Here is a 27582-nt window from a genome sequence, read left to right on the forward strand (position 1 = left end):
TGTTGAGGGACCCTCGTATAAAAAGGCTGAAGGAGAACGACCTGTACTGGGTGTCCACGCTACTAGACCCACGGTATAAGCAGAAAGTGCCTGAAATGTTACAGAATTACCGTAAGTCGGAAAGGATGCAGCAGTTCCAAAATAAATTAAAAAGTATGCTTTACACAGCGTATAAGGGTGATGTCCCAGCACAACGGGAATCTAACAGGGGAAGAGGTGAAAGTAATCCTCCTCCTCCCACGACCACGCCAGCAAGGACAGGACACTTTACAGACGTGTTGTTGATGGAGGACATGCAGAGCTTTTTAAGTCCTACGCATCGCCACAGCCCTTCGGGGTCCACCCTCAGAGAATGACTCGACCGACAGGTAGCAGACTACCTCGCCTTAACTGCAGATATCGACACTCTGAGGAGCGATGAACCCCTTGACTACTGGGTGTGCAGGCTGGACCTGTGGCCTGAGCTATCCCAATTTGCGATAGAATTTCTGGCCTGCCCCGCTTCAAGTGTCCTGTCAGAAAGGACTTTCAGTGCAGCAGGAGGTATTGTCACTGAGAAGAGAAGTTGCCTAGGTCAAAAAAGTCTAGATTACCTCACCTTTATTAAGATGAATGAGGGATGGATCCTGAAGGGACTGACAGTGGGCGATACATTCGACTAAAAAGGGCCTGATGAGATGAGCTGCCTTGGGCTAAAAATGGTCCACACGCTGCTGTATTTTATCTCTGAATGCTGGATGACTTGCGTGACTTATCCGCCACCAACTAGGGTTCAAGCCGCAATGTTTTAGGGCACTTTCTGCCTGGGAAACAAACATCAATTTTTCTGGCCGCTGCTACAGCAGCGGCTGAAACAATACCTAATTTTTCAGGCATGTGTACATGCCTAATTTTTCTGGCCTCTGGTGCTGTACTGTGGTTTCAAAAACCAAACCAAAAAAAGGCACATAACAGGGATTAAACTGATAAGAATAGAACTACTTAACACACCACTCCTATCTGGTGGCACATTAGATTGCACGCGCAGTGCCCCAAATTTGAAGTTGGAGGACCGACCAAGCATCTTTTTCCATCTCCCGGTTCCTAAAATCGATGCCATATACACATCCCCTTATAGGGGATGTAACAGGGATTAAACTGATAGCAATAGTACTACTTAACACACCTTATAATAACGCAGAGAGAGGCAACACAGAGAGAGGAGTCTGAAGAAGAGGAGTCAGAGGAGGAACGTGGCTTTGAGGAGGTGGAAGACCAAACACAGCAGACGTCCCAGGGGGCTTGTTGTCACCTTTCGGGGACCCTTGGTGTTGTACGTGGCTGGGTGGAGGAAGAGACCTTCAATGACATCAGTGAGGACAAGGAACAGGACATGGCTAGCTTGGTATTCAACCTTGTGCAAAAGGGGGAGTTTGCGGTTGTGCAAATGGATTGTTTGCGGTTGTTTGCGGGGAGTTTGGTCTGTCACTGTGAAGCGGGCGTAACCCTTACACTTGACACACAAAGGACAACAAGGGCACTATAAAGGCAAGCTCCTCAATAATCTTGATTACTTGAGATACTTTTTATTTTAGTATCAATCTATTGTATTACTTTTGAGGAGTGGTGCTAGCATTTAATACTGAACTTTTTAGAACAATTGGGATTAGATTCCCTGGAAAGAAATGCTGTATAGCACTCTCTGCCCAGACTGGGGTAGAGGCAAATAATTGTATTTTAAAATTTAACTTTTAATGATTTACCTTAAAAGATGGGTAAACACAAACATTTAAAATCACTCTATCTCTAGTTGCTATGGGTGACTTATGTCAAGGTATATGTGAGGTTAATAAATATATATTTTAATCATATATTTCAAGATTAATAAATCTGTATCTTTGATCAGATATTTTCACTGATCAGTAGAAAATAACTCATTGCATTCAGAAGAACTAACTTCAAACAGGTTTAATTCTCCCCCACTTCTTCAATTACACAGGAAACTAATAAAAATTTCTTTAAAAGAGAAATTCCTAGCTAAAGTGGGAACAATAAAACATTTGCTTCTTAAGTAAGAAGTGCAAATTTCATAGCACTCTGTACCCCATGTGGTGTATGGAGTCGAGATGTCTGAAATACCCCATTGGAACTGGTCAAAATCATAGGGAAACAGCTTTTATACACATAGGTGTTATTTATCCCTAAACATCAAATACACGTCTGCACTGCTAGCTAAACAGAAAATATGCTGTATTAAGACTTTTTCAACTACTCGTGGATTGACCCCATGTGGGGCAGTGAAGGCTTTGGGAAACAAAAGACAAATGCTATGGTGTGAATCTAAAGTTACTGAAAGGGCAGTGAAGACATTAAGATAACAGAGAAAATACATGACTTACATGTTTCCAACAACTGTATTTAGATTTCAAATAAAATATACTAGGAAACTAAATACAAGACATGCATATTTTGAAAGCATGAATATCTTAGCCTCTGTGTGTTTAAGAACATGAATAGATGTTTATGGACCTGAAGAGAAGTGATTATTAACATTTATTTTTATTTCAGATCTACATAGACAGGATTCATGTATTCAGAAAGAAATACACAGAAATGTAACATGCTATATTTGAATGCATGCCCCAGAATGTATTAAATATAGAAATTGGGGAAATTGTCTAATTCTCTTATTATTACATGGGTATTTGCTAAGCTTGGGAGGTAACTGTTTTAGTCAGTCAAGAATGTTTAATAACCTCTGTATTGTTTATATTTTTCAGACATATAATCTCAAATCTGCATGAAGAAGGTTCATACATCCTGGGCTTATTAGAAACATAAAATATGGCATATTCTTGTTTGGAATACACTACAATACTGAATTCAAAATAGGCTATTATTTATATATAAATGCCAGGATACTGATAAAATTGTAATGCATTTCAAGCTAATAATTAGCAGTATTAAATTGCCTTAATATAATAAAATGTTAATAATATAACCTATTTGGTATCAGAATAATCAGAAAAAATAACCTAATATTAACCATCTGTAATTGGGGTTATATATGAATAATGCAGAGAGTGTAATCTGATTAAAAACCATTTTATGAAAATAATTAACTTGCTTAAAAATGTTTAGTAATGGTCTTGCTGTATTTGTTTGTGTTCTACTGTCTGCTACCACCTAATGTTATGATGCGGAATTGCAACCATGAGATGATTGGTTGTTGCAGGGATGCATTTTCCTTGACAACACACTTACCAAATAAACCAATCCATGTTCAGTTGCAAAGAACCAATCCAAGACAAGGCTCCGTGGGCGTTTCCAATATTCACCAATGACTGATAAAAATCAAAAACAGGGAGGGGTGAAATCAGATGATTTAAACCCCAGCATAGAGACTGAACAGGAGGTTGTTGTTGGCTGATCCAGAAGGAATAACTGCTGTGGTTATTATTAAAGCACACACCTACTATTGGACTCCATATGCATTATCCCCAAATTTTGAATTTCTGAGGTGAAATTGGATCTGCTAAGAAACATTGGAAACTGGATTGCTGTTTATTTTGTGAAGTATATTGTATTTTAAATTGGTAGTCACAGCCTACATATTGTTTAAATCTGTAACTGATTTGTTAAGTAACTCATCTGTGCAAGTTCTGATATTGTAAGTTAATTTTGTATTAGGATAAATTGCAGTTAAATAGCAGAACATATATATTATCCTATTGTATAAGTTAGCACTGTAAATCATATTGCTGAATGTTTGTTAGCTGCTATTTTAGATCTCATTGTAATATTTTAAATGCAGTCTGAATGAAAGGTTGGTTTTAAAGATAAGCGTGTATAAACTTTGCATAGCATATTTAAATAGTTTTCAAGCGCATATAATATTATTTCATATTCCTTTTATTGCAAATATATTTCAATATGTTCATGGATATTAACTAAATAAAAGAATTCAGATATTTATATTAATTGTATGGTCTAGTAGATGCATGTTGGTTAAGGGTTTCTATTTTTAAGGAAAATTATTATTTATATTGTGTTATAACCCTGCCATAAGCCGATATATTATTTGGATAGCACTACTAAGATTTTCATAAATATACTGACACTTATGAGACCTGTTTATTCTTATATCTGGCCTTGGTTATGTGAATAAATGAATCGGTACTCATTAGTTTATGTCACCTTTGAATTGGTTAGGGTAGTAGGTGCCTAGTAGCTAGTATCTGTGAATATACCAGTATCTGTCAGTGCAATTTATTTGGTTACTCTCTTGAGTTGGAAATGAGTGTGAATTTTTACTAGTTTCCAGGAATACTAGTTTGGTTAGCAAGGTGGGTTGTAGGCTTGGCACCGCGTGTACAAGTGCCCATATGTTGTATAGCTTGTTTTAGCTTAAATTTACCGATATTGCTGTGTTTAATTCAATGTTGGTACATTAGTTTACAAAGGTAAATATCATTGCTTCCAGGAATACTAGTTTGGTTAGCAAGGTGGGTTGTAGGCTTGGCACCGCGTGTACAGTGCCCATATGTTGTATAGCTTGTTTAGCTTAAATTTACCGATATTGCTGTGTTTTTAATTCAATGTTGGTACATTATTTACAAAGGTAAATATTATTTGCTTCCAGCAAGTACTATTTGGATATCCTGGTTGGGTATTATATTAGTTGTGTTCATGTGGGTTTAGTAACATGTTCAGTTGAATAAATATATATTTGTCACTGTTAAATGCAGTAACTGTATGTATTTTATTTTGTTACTTTCAAAAGCAACAGTGTTTGGATGTGATTATAACTTATGGATAGCAACAGTTTGTCCTTTACTGTAACTGATTTTCAGACCATAATTTATTATGATATCAGCTTATTCTCAGTTTTTATGTAGTTGTGTTATTGTCACAACATTGCTTTATTGATGTATTGTATGTTTGTGCACTTTTGGTATTCAGCCTTGATGGTAGTTTAAGTATGATGTACAAACTGATTGTGGAAAAATGTTCTACGTCTCAATAATAGCTTGCTGGAAGCTGTGATCACAAAAAAACAGCCGTTCTTGGGTATAATGATGTTTATAGTAATTTGGGTAAATAACAGACGGCTGATCCGTGCTCAATGCTGTTTCAAATAATTTTTCTCTCAGAGGTGACTGCTTATTTTATATCACAAGTATATATCAATAACTTTTATTCTGGTTGTTTAGGCAGCTTATTCCTCCTATTCCAATTCCCAATTGTAAGTAGCTTGTTTATTGCGCTCTGTTTGCTAGTGAATCAGAGGCTATGTTTAATCACGTATGTTAGTAGCTGCAGGTTTGTTCTGCTTGGTTACTGATGAGTTAATGACTCTGTTTCACTATGTACCCTTCTCCTTTTTCCACAGTATTAGTACAAATATTCTTTTTGTTAGGGCAGTATTTTATATTATGTTGCTTACAGTATACTGGTCATGTATACTCGCTAATGGCTCATAAGTATATTCTTATGCTAAGAGTTATATCTCTCCATTCACACTGTTGATTCTTTTTACTAGCAATCATACGTTGTTGAATAATTCAAGCTGTAGTGCAAGCCACAAACCACACTTGTTGTGGTAAATTTTCTGTTGGCTAGCTTATTGCGGCTGTATTAGCAAAATAATCACACTCGTATATTATAACTCGTAATATTAGCAATACTATCCCTCTCATTTATTTTAACCTGTAATAGGTGTGGGATTCGTATCTGAGGTATCACCTCACTATATGCCCTTCTTTTTCCACAGTGTTGGTAAAGGTATTCTTTGGTTGAACAATATTTTATATTGTGTTGCTTGCAGTATAATTGTTATGTATAGTCGCTAGTGACTCATGAATATACCTTTATGCTAAAAGTTACATTCATCTCTTCATTCACACTGCTAATTTTTTACTAGCAATCATACATTGTTAAATGATTCACATTGTAGTGCAAGCCACAAATCACACTTGTTATGATAGATTTTACCTTAGCTAGCCTATTACGGCTGTATTTGCAAAATAATCACACTCGTATATAATAGCTGGTAATATTAGCAATCCCAGATAGCATGTATTTTGAATTGTTAAACTCTTGCTAGACTTGCCAAGCTTCAAAAGTTTGCTGTACAATTGTTGCAAGTCTTTATTGAAAGTCTCTGGAATAGACTTGTTTTGTAAATTTGCCACAATTGTGTATAGCATTTGGTTTTTTTTCTGTAAAAATTGCAAATATATTGCTAAACTCTTGCTAGACTTGCCAAGCTTCAAAACTTTGCTGCACATTTGTTACAAGTCTGTATAGAAAGTCTTCAGAATAGACTTGCGTTGTAAATTTGCTGAAAGTTTGCCACAATTTGTGTATAGCATGTGGGTTTTTTCTGTTAAAATTGCAAAGGAATTGCTAAACTCTTGCTAGACCTGCCAAGCTTCAAAAGTTAGCAGCACATTTGTTGCAAGTCTGCGTAGAAAGTCTTCAGAATAGACTTGCTTTGTAAATTTGCTGCAAGTTTACCACAATTGTGTATAGCTTGTGTTTTTTTTTTTCTGTTAAAATGCAAAGGAATTGCTAAACTCTTGCTAGACTTGCCAAGCTTCAAAAGTTTGCAGTACATTTGTTGCAAGTCTGCATAAAAAGTCTTTAGAATAGATTTGCTTTACAAATTAGATGCAAATTTTCTGCCAGATTACAAGTGGCACAGCCCTTTTGGCACACAGATAAGACCATTCATTTTGCAAGTTGAAAGTAATGCGAACGCAAGAGTGCAATCACGATTTAGGTTTTTTGGGTTAATGTGGACTTAGAGCTCTGGTTAACTGTTACACTCGACTAAATAGTTGCCCGATACCACATCAAAAACATATGTAACAGTACAGTTACATTCATATTGACACTGTCTGATAGAAATTATTGCATAAAAATATTGCATTGCAAAGTTAAAAGAGTGCAAAAATATGAAAACACACATGACAGCTGTTATTTTTTGTTCTTGTTCAAAATAAGGCTCCATTAAAGCCTAGGGGGAAAACGATCCTATGCTCTCAAATTCGCATAGCCTTTTTTTCTGCAGAAGGATGTGACAACAAGAGAGAAAAATTGTTACTTCCAACCTGTAATAAGTGCACAACTGGGTGCACAATAGTAAAAAATTGAGTGCAGATAACACGCTCGCAGGAGTGCAAAATTGTGCTCCACTCTTAGGGGCATATATATCAAGCTCCGTTGCTCCATAACTTGTCCCGTCTGCTCCATAAACTGTCCGCCTGGTCTGAGGCCGGCAGACAGAAATCAACCCGAGTCGAATATGATCGGGTTGATTGACACCCCCTGCTAGCGGCAAATTTGCAGGGGGCGGCATTGCAACCAGCAGTTCACAAGAACTGCTGAAGCAATGATAAATGCCGGACAGCGTATGCTGTCGGCATTTATTGATGTGTGGCGGACATGATACACTACTTCATATTATGTCCGCTCGCACATTGATAAATATGTCCCTTAAATCTTGCCCTTTATGTTTCCCCTACATAATTTTAATTTTGGTATCTAAAAATTCACTATTCCTTGATTTTACATATTTATTGATTTGAAGATACTTTGCATTGATTATACTTACATTGATAGTCATACCGTGGAAGTAATAATTTCTTTGACTCATCTTTTTATACTAGCTATGCCACTTTTAGCACCTTTAGGATTTATTTCAACATATATTAAAATATATTATATAAGATAATATATAATGAAACTGAATTTTACTATTTACCTTTTGAAAAGCTGCAAACTAAATATTTATTATGTAACAAAGGGCCATAATCATTCTGAATTAGAAACTAAAATATATTCAAGGGAATCATTGTCAATATTTTTTTCTGAATTTCTTCTATCTCTATGCTGGCAGTTTTTTTTTAATCATCCGATAGACAACTCCTGTTTAAACAATATTGCTTTCACTTTAATAAAACACATCATAATAAAAGGTCACTTCTCTTTTTGACTCATCTGGACTCCAGTCCAGTCTGGACTATTATAGTCAGGGATCAGGGTGGGGAGCAGACACCTTTGCATGCAAATGCACTGAATTTGTCAAGTTTGTGCGAGTGAAGCTCTAGGGGTCGATTTATCATCAACACCGTATACATCTGTTTCAGCGCGAGCCTTTGGGCTCGCTGGAAACAGGAGTTAAGAACCAGTGGTCTTATGACCGCTGCTCCTTAACTCATCTGCCACCTCTGAGGTGGCGGACAGCAAATCAGCCCAATCGGATACGATCGGGATGATTGACACCCCCTGCTAGCGGCCGCGAATGTGCAGGGGGTGGCATTGCACAAGCATTTCACTATAAATGCTTGTGCAATGATAAATGCCGACAGCGTATTGATGTGCGGCGGACATGATCTGCTACAGCGGATCATGTCCGCCCGCACATTAGTCAATCGCCCCCCTAGCGCAAACTGTTAGGGTTTTTAAAAAAATGTGCACCAAATACAACATAAGTACATTAAAAACCTGATAAAATGATTAATTGAAATATTACTACAATTTTTTTATAAGGGTTAAAAGGTATGGTATATGAAAAGGTGCTTTAACTTACTATAACGCTGTAGGTCTTACACAGTGTTGGGTTAGTGCGCAAACAATAAGTATTTTTTTAAAAGCGTGCTCTATTAAAAACTATATGGAGAAGAAGTTAACGGGATCAAAATATTCAAATCCTGAAGTTAGCATGCATCAGGTTTTACTCATGTTCAAATGATTTACTTTCAAACATGTAATACAAGTGCTAACCTGCCCATGTTAAAAGTTTACTTTCAGCTGTGTTTACGAGCGAACAAAATAAATATTTAACGCACCACTTGTAATCTGGCCCAATATGTGGTAGCAAGGTAAATTGTCTGTAATCACCATCCTTACAATAATAAATAGAATAAATCTTAGCCCACCATCCATCAGTTATACAATATATACTTTTATAATTTCACCTACACCCATTTATTCTGTTTGCCTATATCTTACAAAACATTAAGCAATAAAACATGAAAAACCTAAAAAAATGTTTTCATGATTGAGAAAGAGAATACAATTTTAAAAATGTTTCCAAATTTTCTTCTATGATCTATTTTGCTTTATTATCTTGGTAATCCTTTGTTAAAGAAAATCAATCATTACTGGGAGCTAGTTAACACATTGGGTGAGCCAATTACATGAGGCATATTTGTGCACCCACCAATCAGCAGCTTCTGAGCCTACCTAGGTGTGCTTTTCAACAAGGGATACCAAAAGAACAAAACAAATGAGATAAAATAAGTAAATTGAAAAGTTATTTTTAAATTGCATGCTATATCTGAATCATGAAAGAAAAAAAATTGGGTTCATGTCCCTTTAAAAACTGGAGACACATCAGGTCATCCATCATCCATCCCCACCCATTAGACATTAGACAACCAGGAATCATTGATCTTTAATAAACATTATATAAAACAAATGGACATCATAACATTTGCTGTTCCCCTAGTGGTGTTGATGGAATGACCTGGGCTGTAACCCTGTGTACCTATTTCACAAACTATTATTATTATTCTGAGAGTTAAAATTGTGCACTTCAAATGTATTTTGTATTTTTAAGTTCCCCATGTGCTTTTAAGATGGGATTATGAGCCACAATCAGCACTGCTAGGCACATTTTTGTACATATCGACACAAGAGAAAAAGAAAAAACAATGGGGACACACAATATAAGTGTTTGTAGAAAAGGCAGGAGACCTAATACATTATAATAAATACTGAGTTAAAGTGGGGTAAAAGCCAATTAGTATATTTAAAAAATTAAATAAAAAACACTTTTTTGTGGGGAAAAATCAATACTGCAAAGTCCAAATAAAATACTACACTGGTAATCAACTTTAGTATCTGCAAGTCGCTTCTACCTAATGTTCAATGCTTCTCCTCACCACCCCCATATAATTTGGACTAAGGCTTCTATTTCAGCCAAAAGTTTCTATGTGCACACATCTGAAGAGACAGCTGAAATGGGAGGGTTAAAGATTTTATTCGGCATCACAGAGAAGCTTTCAAGAAGTGAAAAAAAGAAATGAAAAACACATGCAGCAAGAAAATGAGATTAATAAACAAACAATGACATCTACTAAACAAAGGTAGGTAAACCTATTACTAAAATTATCGTTCACTGTGCCTTTTGTGAGAACTTTTACTGTGAGCATGCATGCAAAGCAACTTAAAGGTACAGTCTAGTCAAAACTAGATAATAAAAAATGCACTTTTAAACAACTTTCCCATTTACTTTTATCATCAAATTTGCTTTGTTCAATTGGTATTCTCTGTTGAAAGCTAAACCTAGGTAGGCTCATATGCTAATTTCTAAACCATTGAACCGCCTCTTATCTCAGTGCATTTTGACAGTTTTTTACAGTTAGACACTGCTAGTTCATGTGTGTCATATAGATAGCATTGTGCTAACTCCTGTGTAGTTATTTATGAGTCAGTGCTGATTGGCTAAAATACAAGTCTGTCAAAAGAACTGAAATAAGGGGGCAGTCTACAGAGGCTTAGATACAAGGTAATCACAGACGTAAAAAGTATATTAATATAACTGCGTTGGTTGTGCAAAACTGAGGAATGGGTAATAAAGGGATTATTTATCTTTTAAAACAATACAAATTATGGAGTAGTTTGTCCCTTTAAAGGGACACTAAACCCAAAGGTTTTCTTTCATGATTCAGATAGAGAATACAATTTTAAACAACATTCCAATTTACTTCTATTATCTAATTTGCTTCATTCTTTAGATATCATTTGCTAAAGAAATAGCAATGCACATTGGTGAGCCAATCACATGAGGCATCTATGTGCAGCCACCAATCAGCAGCTACTGAGCCTATCTAGATATGCTTTTCAGCAACGGATATCAAGAGAATGACGCAAAATAGATAACGGAAGTAAATTAGAAAGTTGTTTAAAAGTGCATGCTCTTTCTAAATCATGAAAGAAAAAAATTGGGTTTGTGTCCCTTTAAGCACACAAAAAACCAGTGTACATGTGAAGCATACTTAAGTACACTGCATGTGCTCAGAGCTGGTATTGCATGGGAAATGACTCAGCATGTGTCATGTACAGAGCCGCTGGCTCTCTTCGCAGATACACTTTTTAAAATTAGTTTTTATGCTCCTATTAGGAAAGGTAAATTTAAACAGTGATATATTTTTTCTAGAGCATTTTTGCTAAGGCATGTGTATTGGAAAAATGATTCTATTCAAAATAGAAATGCAATGATGCACATTTTGCTGGAATGTCCCTTTAAGATGGCTAACTTGTATTTTAAATTTTGACTCTAAAGCTAAATAATACATAGTTTTATAGCGAGGCATTGTATATTTGTGTTCTGGAATAAATTAAATTAAAGTTCATTTGTCACCCATACTACTAGCTTTTAGCTACAGTTTACATTAGACTGTGTTTAGTATAATTAATATTGTGTGCAGTGTGGTCTTACCACCACAGAGGGCGCTGCGCATTTGACTGCACTCACTGTCTCACTACCATGAACTTTCTGTGTGTGCTCAGTGCTGCAGACAAGACAAGCCATGTGCAATCAGGTAAGATCAACCATTAGATTAGATATACGTATATATATAAACCTCACTAGCTGCACACACACACACATGTAACATATAATAATTATACACTAATGATTTGTTTAGCAGCATTAGTAAGCCACCTGCTACTGCATTATACAGAACATACAAACACAACTAGATTTAAATGTTAAAGGGATAATCCAAATACAATTGAAATGTGCATCTTTATTTTTCTGTTTTAAAACGAGCATTTTTGTAATATACAGACATTAGAAAACTCTTTAGAAAATCTGTTTTTATGAGAGATGTTACTGTTAAGTGTATGAAATATACAGATATTAGCAAACAAACTGCATCTGCTTGTGACTTTCTGATATGATAGCAGTACTAGAAGGGTGGAGCTGTATTTTAATTGCTTTGATGCTGTTCAGAAGCCTGGCAGGGGTTAATATTTTGTGTTGTTTTTGGTGTGGGTTACAGTATTTGTGCAGTTTAAAATAATTATGTCCTGCTATGTAGATGCTGAAGGGTTAATAATGTAACCCTTGCTTGTTTAATTTGGCCCTACATTGAAAAAGTATTATTCATATGCAAGTGATCTGTTAGGGTATTTTATTTAACATGCATTACAAAATACAGTAAATATTTTAAGGTAATTAGTGATGTTAATCTAATTTTCTTTGCTGCAAATGTTTAATTACTTTTTGAAATTATTCTACTGTGATCAAAATCTTTAACGTAAATTAAAAGACTTGCAGCAAGAAACTGAGATTAAATCCCTATTCCCTAAAAAATAATCTTTGGTTAACAGTCCCTTTAATATCAGTTGCCAATTATTTTGATCTAGGGCAGTGGTTTTCAAACCTGTCCCCAGGCCTCCCCAACAGGCCAGATTTTCTGGATTACCTTGGATGAGAGCAGGTAAATAACCATCAGCCAGATTACGAGTTTTGCGTTATGAGCGGCTCGCTACTAACTTGCAAGTTATTTCCACCGCTCACCTTTAATAGCGCTGCTATTACAGGTTTGCAAAAACCCGGGGGCCCGTTAGCAGGCAATATGGCAGCGTTGAGCTCCATACCGCACACAAATACCAGCGCTGCTTTGAGCTGGTTTTACGTGCTCGTGCACGATTTCCCCAGAGACATCAATGGGGAGAGCCGGCTTAAAAAAAGCCTAACAACTCTGGAATAAAGGAGCGTAAAGCTCCGTAACGCAGCCCCCATTGATTCCTATGGGGAAAGAAAATTTATGTTTACACCTAACACCCTAAAAATAAACCCCGAGTCTAAACACCCCTAATCTTTTCCCCCTGGCATCGCGACACCTACATTACAATTTTTAACCCCTAATCTGCCGGCCCCCAATGTTGCTGCCACCTACCTACACTAATTAACCCCTAATTCTGCTGCCCCCAATGTCACCACGCCATCTACATAAATTTTAATAAACCCTAATCTGCCGCCCCCAACGTCGCCCCCACCTACATAAATGTATTAACCCCTATCTGCCACCCCCAACGTCACCGCCACTATACTAAAGTTATTAACCCCTAAACCTCTGGCCTCTCACATCACTAATACTAAATAAATATATTAACCCTAAACCTAAGTCTAACCCTAACACCCCTAACTTTAATATAATTAAAATAAATCTAAATAAAATTACTATCATTAACTAAATAATACCTATTTAAAACTAAATACTTACCTATAAAATAAACCCTAAGCTTGCTACAATGTAACTATTAGTTATATTGTAGCTAGCTTAGGTTTTATTTTTATTTAACAGCTAAGTTTGTATTTATTTTAACTAGGTAGACTAGTTAGTAAATAGTTATTAACTATTTACTAACTATCTAGTTAAAATAAATAAAAAATAATTTACCTGTAAAATAAAACTTAACCTGCCTCACACTAACACCTAACATTACACTAAAATTAAATAAATTACATTAATTAAATACAATTAACTAAATTACAAAAAAATAAACACTAAATTACACAAAATAAAAAAATAAATGATCAAATATTTAAACTAATTACACCTAATCTAATAGCCCTATCAAAATAAAAAAGCCCCCCTCCCAAATAAAAAACCCCTTGCCTAAACTAAACTGCCAATAGCCCTTAAAAGGGGCCTTTTGCGGGACATGGCCCCAAATAAATCTGATCTTTTTTGCCTGTAATAAAAAAATAAAATACAAACAACTTCTATGGAAGTCCATTGAAAAATGACTTTTTGAAAGGTGTTGTGGTTACGTTGCGTGACGGCCAAAAAAGTGTGCGGCACAGCTGTACTTACAAGACTCGTAATAGCAGCGGTAGTGAAAAAGCAGCGTTATACTCATAACGCAAAACTTGTAATCTAGCCGAAAGTCTAATAAAAAATAATTTAAAAATATTGCACAAAAAAACCTTTTAAGGGTTCAAAAGATATGAGATCTCGGGTGCTAGAAAAAAAAGGCAGGCAAATGGCTTTGACATTGAGACACATACATTGCAAAATATGTTTTTTGTGGTGTGTATATATATATATATATATATATATATATATAAATATGTATACATATATATTATTGTATTTATATGTGTATATATGTATTTACAGTCATATATACACATATAAAAACATTAAAGTAACAGGCCTCAAATTTCCCTGCAAGGCTATTGGCTAAGAGGTGGGAAACGTCACCTCAGTCAAATACAGTTCTGCCGAAGGTTGCCTTAGCAGCTCAGTGCGGCAAACGCTGCAAACAAAAAAAGGAGCTTTCAGCATGAAAGTATTTTATACGTCATGATGAAAGTCCCCTTTATTTGTTACAATGGTAAATCCTAGCGTTTCACAAACGCTAGGATTTACCATCACTTTAATATATATGTACACACATATAGACATATATGCTTTAAAGGGGGCATAACACACATTGAGATGACAATATAAAATGTTTAGTTATGCACAATTTGCAATATACTTTTTATTTTGCACCATTTACTGTAATTTAAAGGGGCATGAAACCCAAGGTTTTTTCTGTCTTTCATGATTCAGTATAGAGCATGAGATTTTAACCCACCTTGGTGCTAAGCTTTTTAGTTGTTTTTTTGTTTTGTTTTATATTTTTTAATATATATATACTATATATATATATATAGTATTATATTTACTTTTTTTTTCAGATCCCCAAGACTTACCCTGTTGGAAAGGTTAGATGATTACCTTTCCAACAGTGGGCCTTGGGGGTCTGTAGCTGCTTAGATGCCTGAGATACAGGCTTCTAAGCAGCATGCCCCCTGCTTCGATATTTAACATTGTTAATGTTAAATAAAGTTGCGCGGTGACGTCATCAAGTCATTGCGCGTGACATCACCGTGCATAATGTGAAGCCCCGGTGATGCCTGTCACTATGCAGGCCCAATCGCCGGGGTAGGAGCGGATGGGAGCCCCCAGATCTCCCTCAAGGTGGGAGAGTGCTAGCGACGGCTCTGAGCCGTCGTTAGCACCAGAGTGGGAAACCCTGTGACGGCTCAGAGCCGTTGTTAGCACTCAAGGGGTTAAACAATTTCTCTTTTTCATGACATGATGAGTCCACGGATCATCTTAATTACTAATGGGATATTCACCTCCTGGTCAGCAGGAGGCGCAAAGAGCACCACAGCAAAGCTGTTAAATAGCCTCCTCCCTTCCCTCCCACTCCAGTCATTCTCTTTGCCTACGTTAGTGCTAGGAAGTGGTAAAGTGAGTTGTTAGATAAAATTCTTCAATCAAGAGTTTATTATTTTTAAGGTAGTGCAAGATTGTGCTGCTTTGTCCTAGAGTGTAGCCGTAGTCCATATCAGTCTCTTCAGTAGAGCAGTGGTGGCTTTAGAGCAATGGGAACTTGTGGGGACATAATTCTCACTGCGCCTCCCCATGTAATTTACTCAGACTTTTATTTCTCCCACAGGTCGATGTGAGGGATAGGACCTCTCAAGCCTGTGAGCTGCCTTGCTGTCAGGCAGATACGGGGGTAAGTGCTGCTTTTTTATTCTGGGGCCAAGGAAACAAAGCATCTCAGAGATAAAGGTGTGAACATTTATTGGAAAAATGAACATATAAGGCTCATACAGGAAGGGGCGCTTTATGTTTGGGGACTACAGACTCTACTAGACTGGAGAGGATTTTAGACAGCCATATCTGCAGGCACTGGGGCTGGGAGTAAAGCTTTTTCATTTGCTCTGGTGGTTTGTGTCTCCCGACGGCTTTACTTAGCAAACAGGCCGGTCGGGAGATGAGGTGCATATAGTAACGCCCACGATGGGCTTCAGTTCAGTAGCGTGTCACTAGAAACGCATGGTTTCCAGTAAAGCAGGCGTTTCTAGCATTATCCGTTGGCACTATTCTTATTCCTGAGGTCCGGGATCGTTCCTGCACCACAAGGAAAGGAACATTGACTCCTGTTTAGCAGTCAGGTAGGCACCTCAGCAGGGTTACTGAGGTGTAAAGGTGTCTGTAGTGTTCAAATTGTGATATTTTCATAATTGACATAGTTGGGTAAAAAAGTTACCTGTTTAAATTTAAAGACACAGTAACGTTTTTTCATTACAAAAATTTTAATTCATTTTTGAGGTTTTTTATTTATTAATTTACTCATTGTGAACAGTATGGACCAAGGAGACTTGCAAGATGTCACTTGCTCCTTGTGTTTTGATTGCAAATGTGGAACCACCTATCCCTTTCTCGTCCCCTCATGTATTGAGAGGACTTTAAATTATAGGGAAAATATTTTTTCTGAGCAAAATTTTTTCCTAAAGCCGATACTGTCCAAGAGTCTTATAACGAGGTTCAAAATATGCGCTGCTTTCTCCCCAAGCGTCCCAAATTTTACCTTCCCTCACAAACAGTGCCCTGCACTTCTGCTCTAGCTCCCACTGGAGTTACCTTAAAAGACATAGCTTCTCTCATGATGCGTTGTCTGCTTTTCCAATGTTGCAGGAAAGCGTAAAAAAGGAAAAATCAGACATTTAGTAAGCAAGGTTTCTGATGCAATTGTTGCAATTTCGGAGGTGCCCTCCCAGAATACCGAAGAGGGATGGATACCGCTGTAGCATCTGAAGGAGAAATTTCAGATTCAGAAAGTGTAATTCCTCTGCTGATTCTGAGGTTGTATCTTTTAGGTTTAAGCTTGAACACCTCCGTCTGTTACTGTAGGGAGGTTTAGTTACTTTGGACGACAGTGACTCCACGGTAGTGGTTGTTCCTAAGAAGTCTAGTAAGCTGAACAAATATTTTGAGGTTGCTTCCTCGACAGACGTGTTTCCGGTCCCTGACCGAGCTTATGAAATAATTGCTAGGAATGGGAGAGACCGGGCATACCTTTTTCTCCCTCTCCTATTTTTAAGAAGATGTTCCCATAGCCTGACTCTAACAAAGAGGCTTGGCAAACAGTGCCTAAGGTGGAAGGGGCCATTTCTACCTTAGCTAAGAGAACTACTATTCCCCATAGAGGATAGTTTGTACCTTCAAAGATCCTATGGACAAAAAGTTAGAGGGTTTACTCACACTGTACACCAGGGGCCTGCAATGACAACCAGCTGTGTGTATTGCTGACCGTACACTAGTGCGGCGGTGTATTGGTTTGGCTCCCGAGATACGGGTCTGAGGTCCAGGGACCCCAAGGCGGAGCTGATAGATGCTCAGTTGGTCCCTTGGACCTTCAGTCTAGCATACCTTTTTCCTCCATTTGCTCTTCTTCCTCGGGTCATTGCTCTAATCAAACAGGAGAGGGCATCGGTGATCCTCATAGCTCCAGCTTGGCCTTGCAGGATTTGGTATGCAGATCTGGTGGAGTAGGCATCTCTGCCACCTTGGAGACTTCTGTTGAGGAGGACCTTCTAATTCAGGGGCCCTTTCTTCACCCAAATCTAGTTTCTCTGAAGCTGACTGCTTGGGAGATTGAACGCTAAATTTTATCCAAGTGAGGGTTTTCTGACTCGGTCATAGAGACCATGATTCAGACTCGTAAGCCTGTAACTAGAAAGATTTACCATAAGATTTGGTGTAAATATCTCTATTGTGTGAATCCAAGGGCTTACTCATGGTTGTTTTTTCCTTTCTATCCTTAACTTCTGTCGAATAACTGGAGTGGGAGGGAAGGGAGGAGCTATTTAACAGCTCTGCTGTGGTGCTCTTTGCTGCCTCCTGCTGACCAGGAGGTGAATATCCCATTAGTAATTAAGATGATCCGTGGACTCATTGTGTCAAAAAAGAAATACATTTATCAGGTAAGCATACATTTTCTTTCCAATTTACTTCTATTATCTAATTTGTTTTGTTCTCTTGGTATTCTTTATAGAAAAGGATACCTAAGTATGTTCAGTAGCTGCTGATTGGTGGCTGCACATGTATACTTCACGTTATTGGCTCACCCAATGAATTTAATAGCTCCCAGTAGTGCATTGCTGCTTCTTCAAAAAAGGATATCAAGAGAATTAAGCAAATTAAATAATAGATGTAAAGTGGAAAGTTGTTTAAAATTGTATGCTCTGTTTCAGGGTTCTTCAAACTTTTCCCCCCAAGACCCAGTGCCATGATACCACATACCTTTAGGACCCAATTTTTATACTTGGTCTTGAAATAATTTTGTAAGAAATAAATAAGATGATAGCTGAAATTTTTGGCAAAGAAACTAAAATATGTGCATGCTTTATTCCTGATTATAGTCAAATATGAAAGCGTTGTAAAACGTAATAACACACACACTCTCATACAACACACACACCACACACTCTCATACAACACACATTTTCATGTAACACACATACCACACACTCTCATACAACACACACACTTTCATATAACACACATACCACACACACTCTCATACAACACACACTTTCATATAACACACACTCACCCCATATACTTTTACAACACACACATAAACACACACTTTCATAACACACGCATACCACACACACACTCTCATACAACACACACAGCACACACTCTCATACAACACACATTTTCATACAACACACACTTTCATATAAAACACATACCACATACACTATCATACAACACACACACTTTCATATAATACACACTCACCCCATACACTCTTACAGCACACACATACACACACACTTTCATAACTCACACGCATACCACACACACACACACACACACACACACTCATACAACACACATACCACACACTCTCTCATATAACACACACACTCTCATACAACACATATACCACACACACTCTCATACAACACACACTTACACACACTCACCCCATACACTCTTTCAACACACACATACACACACACTTTCATAACACACGCATACCACACACACACTCTCATACAACACACACACCACACACTCTCATACAACACACATTTTCATACAACACACACTTTCATATAACACACATACACATACACTCTCATACAACACACACACTTTCATATAATACACACTCAACCCATACACTCTTACAACACACACATACACACACACTTTCATAACACACGCATACCACACACACACTCTCATACAACACACACACCACACACTCTCATACAACACACATTTTCATGTACACACACATACCACTCACACCTCTATACAACACACACTTTCATATAACACACATACCACATACACTATCATACAACACACACACTTTCATATAATACACACTCACCCCATACACTCTTACAACACACATACACACACACTTTCATAACACACGCATACCACACACACACTCTCATACAACACACATACCACACACACTCTCATATAACACACACTTTCATATAACACACACTCACCCCATACACTCTTTCAACACACACATACACACACACTTTCATAACACACGCATACCACACACACACTCTCATACAACACACACACCACACACTCTCATACAACACACATTTTCATACAACACACTGACAGTATGATGTGACTTTGTGATAACATACATAAAACAAGGAAAAGCCTACTGACAGTATGATGTGACTAGAGTGACTGTCACATGAAGTACATCAGGATTAGCTCCTCCAAATAAGGAAAATAGTAGTGAAATTTGGCCACTGGAAAACTTTCGCATAGACCATTACATTACAGGCAAAGCGGGCAAAATAATGAAAGTATAATGCAAAGTTGTTTTATTATTTATAATTAAATAAGTCATGTTATAATCACAAAGTGTATAATGCCCATGTAATAGGGGACAGACTATTGCTGAACAGACTTTATCTAATTATTTTGCATATCTAACTTTATACTCATTTATTTGATGTTGTTTTCTATTACAGAAACATGTCAAAGGGTCTATAAAGACATTACTGACCATGAAATGAGAAGATGCATAGGGGATTGCCAATCCCACACAATAATTGTTTGTGGTCACAGGTAAGCAGTTATGTTTTTTCTTGTTTAAATCACCCCACTGAGTCATTTCCTTTTAAATAGTTTTTTTTTTTTTTTGTTTATACAACATGCTTATATGGATGTGATACAGCAGGGGAGTGTTTGTTTCTGTTTTATACAACATGCTTATATGGATGTGATACAGCAGGGGAGTGTTTGTTTCTGTTTATACAACATGCTTATATGGATGTGATACAGCAGGGGAGTGTTTGTTTCTGTTTATACAACATGCTTATATGGATATGAGATATAATGTGACCGCACCACCCTTTCTAGAAAATATGCTCAGGCACGGGATAAAGTCCGGTCACAGTCTATATAATAATAATAAAAATCATAAATCCCAGCCACTGAGTCTTAGAATCAAGAAGTTTTTTATTCTTCAACAAAAGATATGATCAAAGTGATCTTTCACACTATGCAATTATAACAAACATCGAGGAAACATCTGATATAGGTTCACTCAGATCCACACATACCCCATCCACCAAACACATCCGTGTCTAACCCTCAGCACAAATTATAAAACAGAAAACATCAGAAAATCAAAATAGTATCCAAAGTGAAAACTTCACTACCACTCCCAGGGCGTCCCCAGGGAGTGAAACTCGACACCACCAACTAAGGACTGTATTAAAGTTAGAACCATTGAGAGTGTCCGCTAGATCCGTAACTCTGTAATATTATATGAACCAAGAGTGTCTCGTAATGTTGCGGATACTCCTTAAACAAGAATGTCTCGTTATGTTACAAATATTCCAACTGTAACAATGTGTGATCACTTGAAAACATAAGCAAATATCTTGTTGCCAATATACGAAGGCAGTCACAAGAAACATGACATGTTACAGTATTTGTAATCCATAATGGTTAATTCTGGTAACGACCTCAATGACAAATCTTGTAGTTATAAGGATGTTACGGTTCAAGTGTCCCTTTAACCTGACATGCTTCTGGCCATGTAATGTATAGTGGGGAGCTGCAAGCGTAATTTCGGCCCAAACACACACCCTCTTGAAACTTCACTCACGGTATCCTACACTACATCATACGTATAATTCCTTACTGAAGAGGATACAGTACATTCCACAGTTAACTTTTATCCAAGCTGCGAGTATCTCATACCCTCATGGCAGCTTGTGGCCTTTGATGTGTTGGAAACAGAGAAAGTGCATAAACAGCAGTGTTACCTCCTTCAGCGTATGTGTGCTTTTCTAGGTAATACCGTGAGGCTCTCTGTCTTCAGTGTGGTTATTGGGACCCTCCAATATAGAATTCTAGTCTCACCTCACAATTTTCTATGGCTCAGACAGCAGGATAGACAGGTCTCTGCGGTGGCGTCCTACTCGATCCGACGCGCGTTTCGGGACTTCCGCCCCTTTGTCAAGGAATTTACAGGTAATGGTGGGGAGGTGCAATTTAAACAAAATCGTATGTATCCCTATTGGCTAATCGCATACACACCTCCACTCTGACATCACGCTATACACATGCATTTTTGTTATCATTGCTTAGTTAGAAGACGAATGTATCTAAGACTCACAAATGGCTATTGATTACAGCCAAATGAACGTTAACAACGTTGAACAATCTCCGCACTGTTAATATCGCAATAGTACGCCAATGCACGACACGTTCTAAGACAAAACTCGCATATCCCACCGAATGTGTAATCAAAACGAAACAACTGCACGGTAAATGCTTAAACAAATTTTTTATATATACAAACGTTCACAACAATTCTCAATTTCAGCTCTGTAACAGCTATCATAAATCGCAACTTAATGGATAAGCTTCCTGTCACTAGTATTCTGCACACTGAATGCCAGTCAGAGCTGACTTGTATTTAATATTAAATGTGGTGGCTCAGCATCGGGGATCCCTATACCAGATACCCTAATAAAGAATAAATTAACTTTGAAAAATTAAAGCTAGAACTGAGCTGAAATATATCTTCCACACAGAAAAACGTATCGTATGGGTCTCAAAAGAATTATTTCTTACCTTAATAAATATTACTTCTCACAATCATATTTTATTTGACAAATGAGTCACACAGAAGAAACTCCTCCCTATATAGTCAATCATATTTTCAGGATAGATAGTGGATTGCCAGCTACTTCTATACATAGGAAACTGGACATTATGTATAGTATTTGATTGTCACAAGACCATATCGAACCTATCCTACGTCTCGTCATGAATCAGAAACGTGTTCATTGTTAGGTCTTGGCATCCAAGGTCGCAGTTTTTTAATCCATTCCTGCTTCTCTTCCATTATTCATCTCTTAAAGAAGAACACATTCTATTGGTACCTACAGGACTGTGAGAAAGCTAATTCACCACTTAGAGACTGAGAGCATTATGGCTCAAATAAAATTTCCCCAGGAAATGTCTCTATTCAGGCCTTTTGGGGACCATGGTGTCTAATTGTCTGATCCATTGTGCTTCTTTGCGAAATAATATTTTTTGTCTGTCCCCTCCTCTACGTAAGGGGGAGAGTCCATCAATGACTTGAAACCGTAACTGACTCTTATTGTGTGCCAATCGAGTAAATGATGGGCCACAGGTGCATCTTCGTCATCCTTGCCTATGGCTGCTTTATGTTGACGTATCCTATCACGGACAGGTCTGCGTGGTCTCTCCTACATATGCCAAGCCACATGGGCACTTAATGACATATATGACATATTTAGAATTGCAGGAGAACCTTCCATTAATTGGAATCCTTTTGCCTGAAAGCGGATGGGTGATGTGATCCCCTTGTAACATAGAATGACAAAGAGCACAATTCATACAGGAAAAAGAGCCTTTCTTAGTGACTGTAATAGGTTTTCTCATGGTACCCCAATCAGCCCGTATAAGTTCATCTTTCAAGTTTTTATTTCTCCTAAAAGAGAATAGTGGAGTCTCATTGAAGATCTTACCCACATGTATATCCTCTCTTAACAAGTGCCAGTGTTGTAATATTATCCTTTTGAAGACTTTACTATGTGACCCAAAATGGCTCACAAAGGGCACCGAAATTTTTTTGGCTTCACGAGTGGTCTTACTCAGTAGGCTAGCCCTATCAATATTCAATACTTTATTCATATTCTCTTCCAGAATTTGCATTGGATAACCTCTATCTAAGAATTTTTTAGACATTTCATCCAATCTCTGTAGGCAAATTACTGGATCATCCACAATCCTTTTGGTCCGCAGAAGCTGGCCTAATGGAAGGTTTTTAATCAGAGAGGGGGGATGGAAACTTTCATACCGTAAGGTGTTATTCCTATCCGTTTCTTTAGAGAATAAATCACTTCTGAGTTTGTGATCTACAATCGATATCATGGTGTCTAAAAAGCTTACTTCAGACTTGCTTGCTTCTATGGTAAACTTTAAAGATTCATGTGCCGAATTGAGTTTTGATACAAATTGTGTCAGACCATCGTCACTGCCAGTCCAAATAAAGAAGATATCATCTATGTAACGATACCAGCCCAAAATGGACTTCTTGTAACCTTCATCCCTGTAGACCACATCCTCCTCGAACTTCCCTACAAAGAGGTTCGCATAAGTAGGTGCTACATTTGAGCCCATCGCCGTGCCTTGTTTTTGGACATAGAATGTATCCTCAAATAGGAATTTTTTTTTCATAAAGAATGATCTTAAAGAGGTCTTTGATGAGCCTTCTTTCACTCGGGGAATATAGGTTGTCCTTGTCTTAAAAAATAGAATATTCCCTCGATTCCTAACTCATGAGGGATCGAAGTATATAGGCTGGCTATGTTTTTTTTGTTTATACAACATGCTTATATGGATGTGATACAGCAGGGGAGTATTTGTTTATGTTTATACAACATGCTTATATGGATGTGATACAGCAGGGGAGTGTTTGTTTCTGTTTATACAACATGCTTATATGGATGTGATACAGCAGGGGAGTGTTTTACTCACTTCCCTGATCCTCCCATGATCATAAATAGAGCAGCCATGTTGGAGTTTTCTCTGTGCTTGGATTGAGCTGACCCTTTGAAAGGAATGTTCCATTTTGATAGTGGTGCTTCTTTGTGACAGGATTTTTATTGCACTATCAATTAAAATGTTAATGAATTATAAATATTGTCTAAAAAGAAACATTCTTCAAACAAAGGAATGCTCCTGTCGCAGGAACAATAAATGAAACTCCCTTTACAATTTTCAGTGCTTCAGCAACATGCAACTTAAGATAAAACAATATATATTTCTTTAAAAGAGCATATAGTAAAAAAAATACATGCTCTAATTTGTTTTAATTCATTTTAAGACCATCAACCCTGCACTAACCCACAAAGGGGTTAAACACACAGTAGAAGTACCGCTTGGAACCACAGAGCACTGCTGATCCTGAGCGGAAGTGCTGCTGATCCAATCATGAGCGCTAGTCATTTAACTAGTATTTCTGATTAGATAAGCAGCAGTTGGCAGTTTTTGCTCTGGACCAGCAGTGCTCTGCAGGTACCAATCAGTACTTCCATTGTGTGTTTAAAGCCTTTGTGTGGGTTAATCTCACAGTAGTGCAGGGTCAATAGTCTTAAATTTACATTAAAGGATGTCATTTTTTTTACTATTATGGCCCTTTTAAAGGGACAATAAACACCTTGAGATGGTAATATAAAATGATAAAGTGTGTGTGTATATATATATATATATATATATATATATATATATACTTTCATTATTTATTTTGTCCCCTTTTCCTGTAATTCTATTCTGAAGTTGTGAGCTTTTCAGCTCCTGTTAGAAATGGAAGTGCAGAACACTGTTATATTCCACACAGCCATTGGCTGCACACTCTAGTGACAAATTTATAACTGTCCCTAATTGGCCACAGCAGATAATGTAACCTAAGTTACAACATCCATACTCCCATTGTTTTATAGACACTAAAACTTTACACTTAGTTTGTTAATGTTTAAACACCAAATAAAAATAAAAAAAATACATCTACATGTTATTCACAGACTAACCTTTTCTTTCAATGCTTCATTCTATCTAGCATTTATTTAGGGCTAGATTACAAGTGGAGCGCTAATTTATTGCGCGCCTGCAAGTGGGCAAATGTGCCCTTTTGCAGGCACGCAATAAATAACCAGCCATTAGAAGTGTCTGTTTATTGCTACTATATGCTTGTGGTAGCAACTAGCGCTTATAAAATTTACCAGAGATCAGATCTCTGGTCAATTTTATAAATATGCCCCAAATGCCCCCAAAATACAGTGTAGTGTATTTTATAAAAAAAATACAAATTGTATTATTTTTATGTTTTAATAAAATAATTGCACTAGGTAGTATTTTGGGGGTAAAGTTGGTCGGAGTTGGGTGTTATATTTGCTGCAACGCTGAGCTACTTACCCCCTTCACTGCACTTAGATTCTGAGCTTGCGTAATTTTACACTTGAGTTGTAATACCAGCTAATATTAGCGGGCGCTGGTATTACTCAATGGAGCACTAATATTGCTTGCACGCAAGCAATATTTAGCACTTCACTTGTAATCTGGCTCTTAGTGTTTAATGTTCCTTTAAATAAGCAAGTACCTCACACAGCATGGGAGTATCACAGAAGTAAATAGAATACTGTCTTACTAAATGCTACTCTGCTATATCATTTTCCTTTGGGAAGGGAAGTGGGGATATGAAGATTTAGAATATGACACATCTAGATAGCACATTACTTTATATTTTGTAAAAGGAAAAAAACACAATTGAAAAGGAAATAAACTGCACATTGTGACTTTCCCTCTTTTATCTCCAAAAGTCTAGGAACACAACCAAAAATTTAAATTACAACATAGGGTATCAAATAGTCCACATTGATTTCTAGAGACGTAAAATATAAATATCTTAAGGAAAAAAAGTCTCAATATAGTAACCCTTTAATGACTGAGATGTACCATGTATGTTGCCGCTCATTAAGGGTTATATTTTTTTAAATAGCACGTGTCCCGCCACAAGTGGCGGTACTGCGCTATTATACCCTCCCTTCTTGTCATCGTAAATAGTGTGGCCTCAACACTGTCGGCGAGACCGTGCATTTAATAGCACTTCCCTATTCAAAGACGAGTGATGTACAGGGTACGTTGCTAGTCTTTAAGGGGTTAAAGTATAGGTTCTAAGCATCCCATTGGCAGGTAGTGATCTGTTTGATTAGGAAGGAACGTGGCCAAATATGTTAATATCTAGATGGAAATTGCATTGACATGAGAATTTATGGAAGTTAAAAATACAATTATTTTTTAGTATTCATCACAACCTTGAAGTTGAAATAAAGGAGTGTTATTTTTTTTGTCAGATTTACTTTTTTAGTTCTACAAATTAAAGTTCTGCTGTAGACTAAGCAATTAGCACAGAATGCCCATCTTTATGTAATATTTGTTTTTATTTTTACAGGCCGGTGCCAAATTCAAGATCATAGAACAGATACAGATGGACATCATATTATATTTTTGTTGTTCTGTCAACATTATTGTGCATCTGCATTAAACTTGTACCCTAGGCCTATACTATAAGTTATTCTCTGGTTTATTACAATGTCATATTTAAAATGTTTTAATACCTGGAAAATTTGAAGCCTAATAAAAGTTTAAATTACTTTTGTAAGAGTCAATGCTGTTGTTTTTATGGAGTCATTTCTAAAGGATTTTTTGGTGAATATTTTTATCTTCATACAGTATTGACGTTAACAGATCATATTTACCAGACAGGCAAATGCTAATTTTATTAAATTCAGTAAAAGTATGAAATCAATAAAAAATAAATAGGATTTTCCTAGTTTAACTTCTGGTAACAATTGCAGTTAGTTATATACAATAATTATTTTTTATATATGCACAGATATGGAGATATCTGTAAAACAAATATTCATAAAGAAAATAATCAATTAAAATGACGGCCAAAAAATACTGAAAGGGAGGTAAAAACATGAAACATAATAACCATGGGCAGAACTGAAGACTGATTTATAAGTGGAACGCCTTAAAGGGATGTGCTGTAAAAAGGGGCCATACTGTACCTGAGATAATGATATTAGTGTTATAATATAACTCTAATATAAGAAGTATTCAACTTAAAGGGATACTAAACCCATTGTTTTGCTTTTATGATTCAGATAGAGCATGCTATTTTCTAATGTACTCCTATTATAATTTTTTCTTCGTTCTCTTGCTATCTTTATTTGAAAAAGCAGAAATGTAAGATTAGGAGCTGGCCCATTTTTGTTTTAGCACCTGGGTAGCGCTTACATATTGGTAGCTACATTTAGCCACCAATCAGCAAGCGATACCCTTGTGCTGAACAAAAAATGGTCTCTTGAACTTACTTTCCTGCTTTTTCGAATAAAAATAGGAAGAAAACGGAAAAAAATTGATAATAGGAGTAAGCTAGAAAATTGCTTAAAATTGCATGCTTTGCCTGAATCATGAAAGAAAAAATGTGGGTTTAGTGTCCCTTTAATATATTACCTGTCATAATATTAGTTTTATATATGAATATATATTACCTCAGATAATGCATGGATACAACTTTAAGATCAATTAAATTCATACAAACAACTTACAT

The 27582-nt window shown here is 36.9% G+C and overlaps 1 long non-coding RNA gene across 1 annotated transcript; it reads left to right on the plus strand.

The window, feature by feature from the left end:
• The first annotated feature begins 19808 nt into the window (after positions 1–19808).
• On the plus strand, positions 19809–26618 carry LOC128667176 (uncharacterized). Its single transcript, XR_008403299.1, has 2 exons — positions 19809–19985; positions 26416–26618. It is a non-coding gene; the product is annotated as an uncharacterized LOC128667176 (long non-coding RNA).
• Positions 26619–27582: the final 964 nt, after the last annotated feature.

The sequence above is a fragment of the Bombina bombina genome, chromosome 7 (assembly GCF_027579735.1).
Source record: "Bombina bombina isolate aBomBom1 chromosome 7, aBomBom1.pri, whole genome shotgun sequence".
In the NCBI taxonomy this organism is placed as follows: Eukaryota; Metazoa; Chordata; class Amphibia; order Anura; family Bombinatoridae; genus Bombina; species Bombina bombina.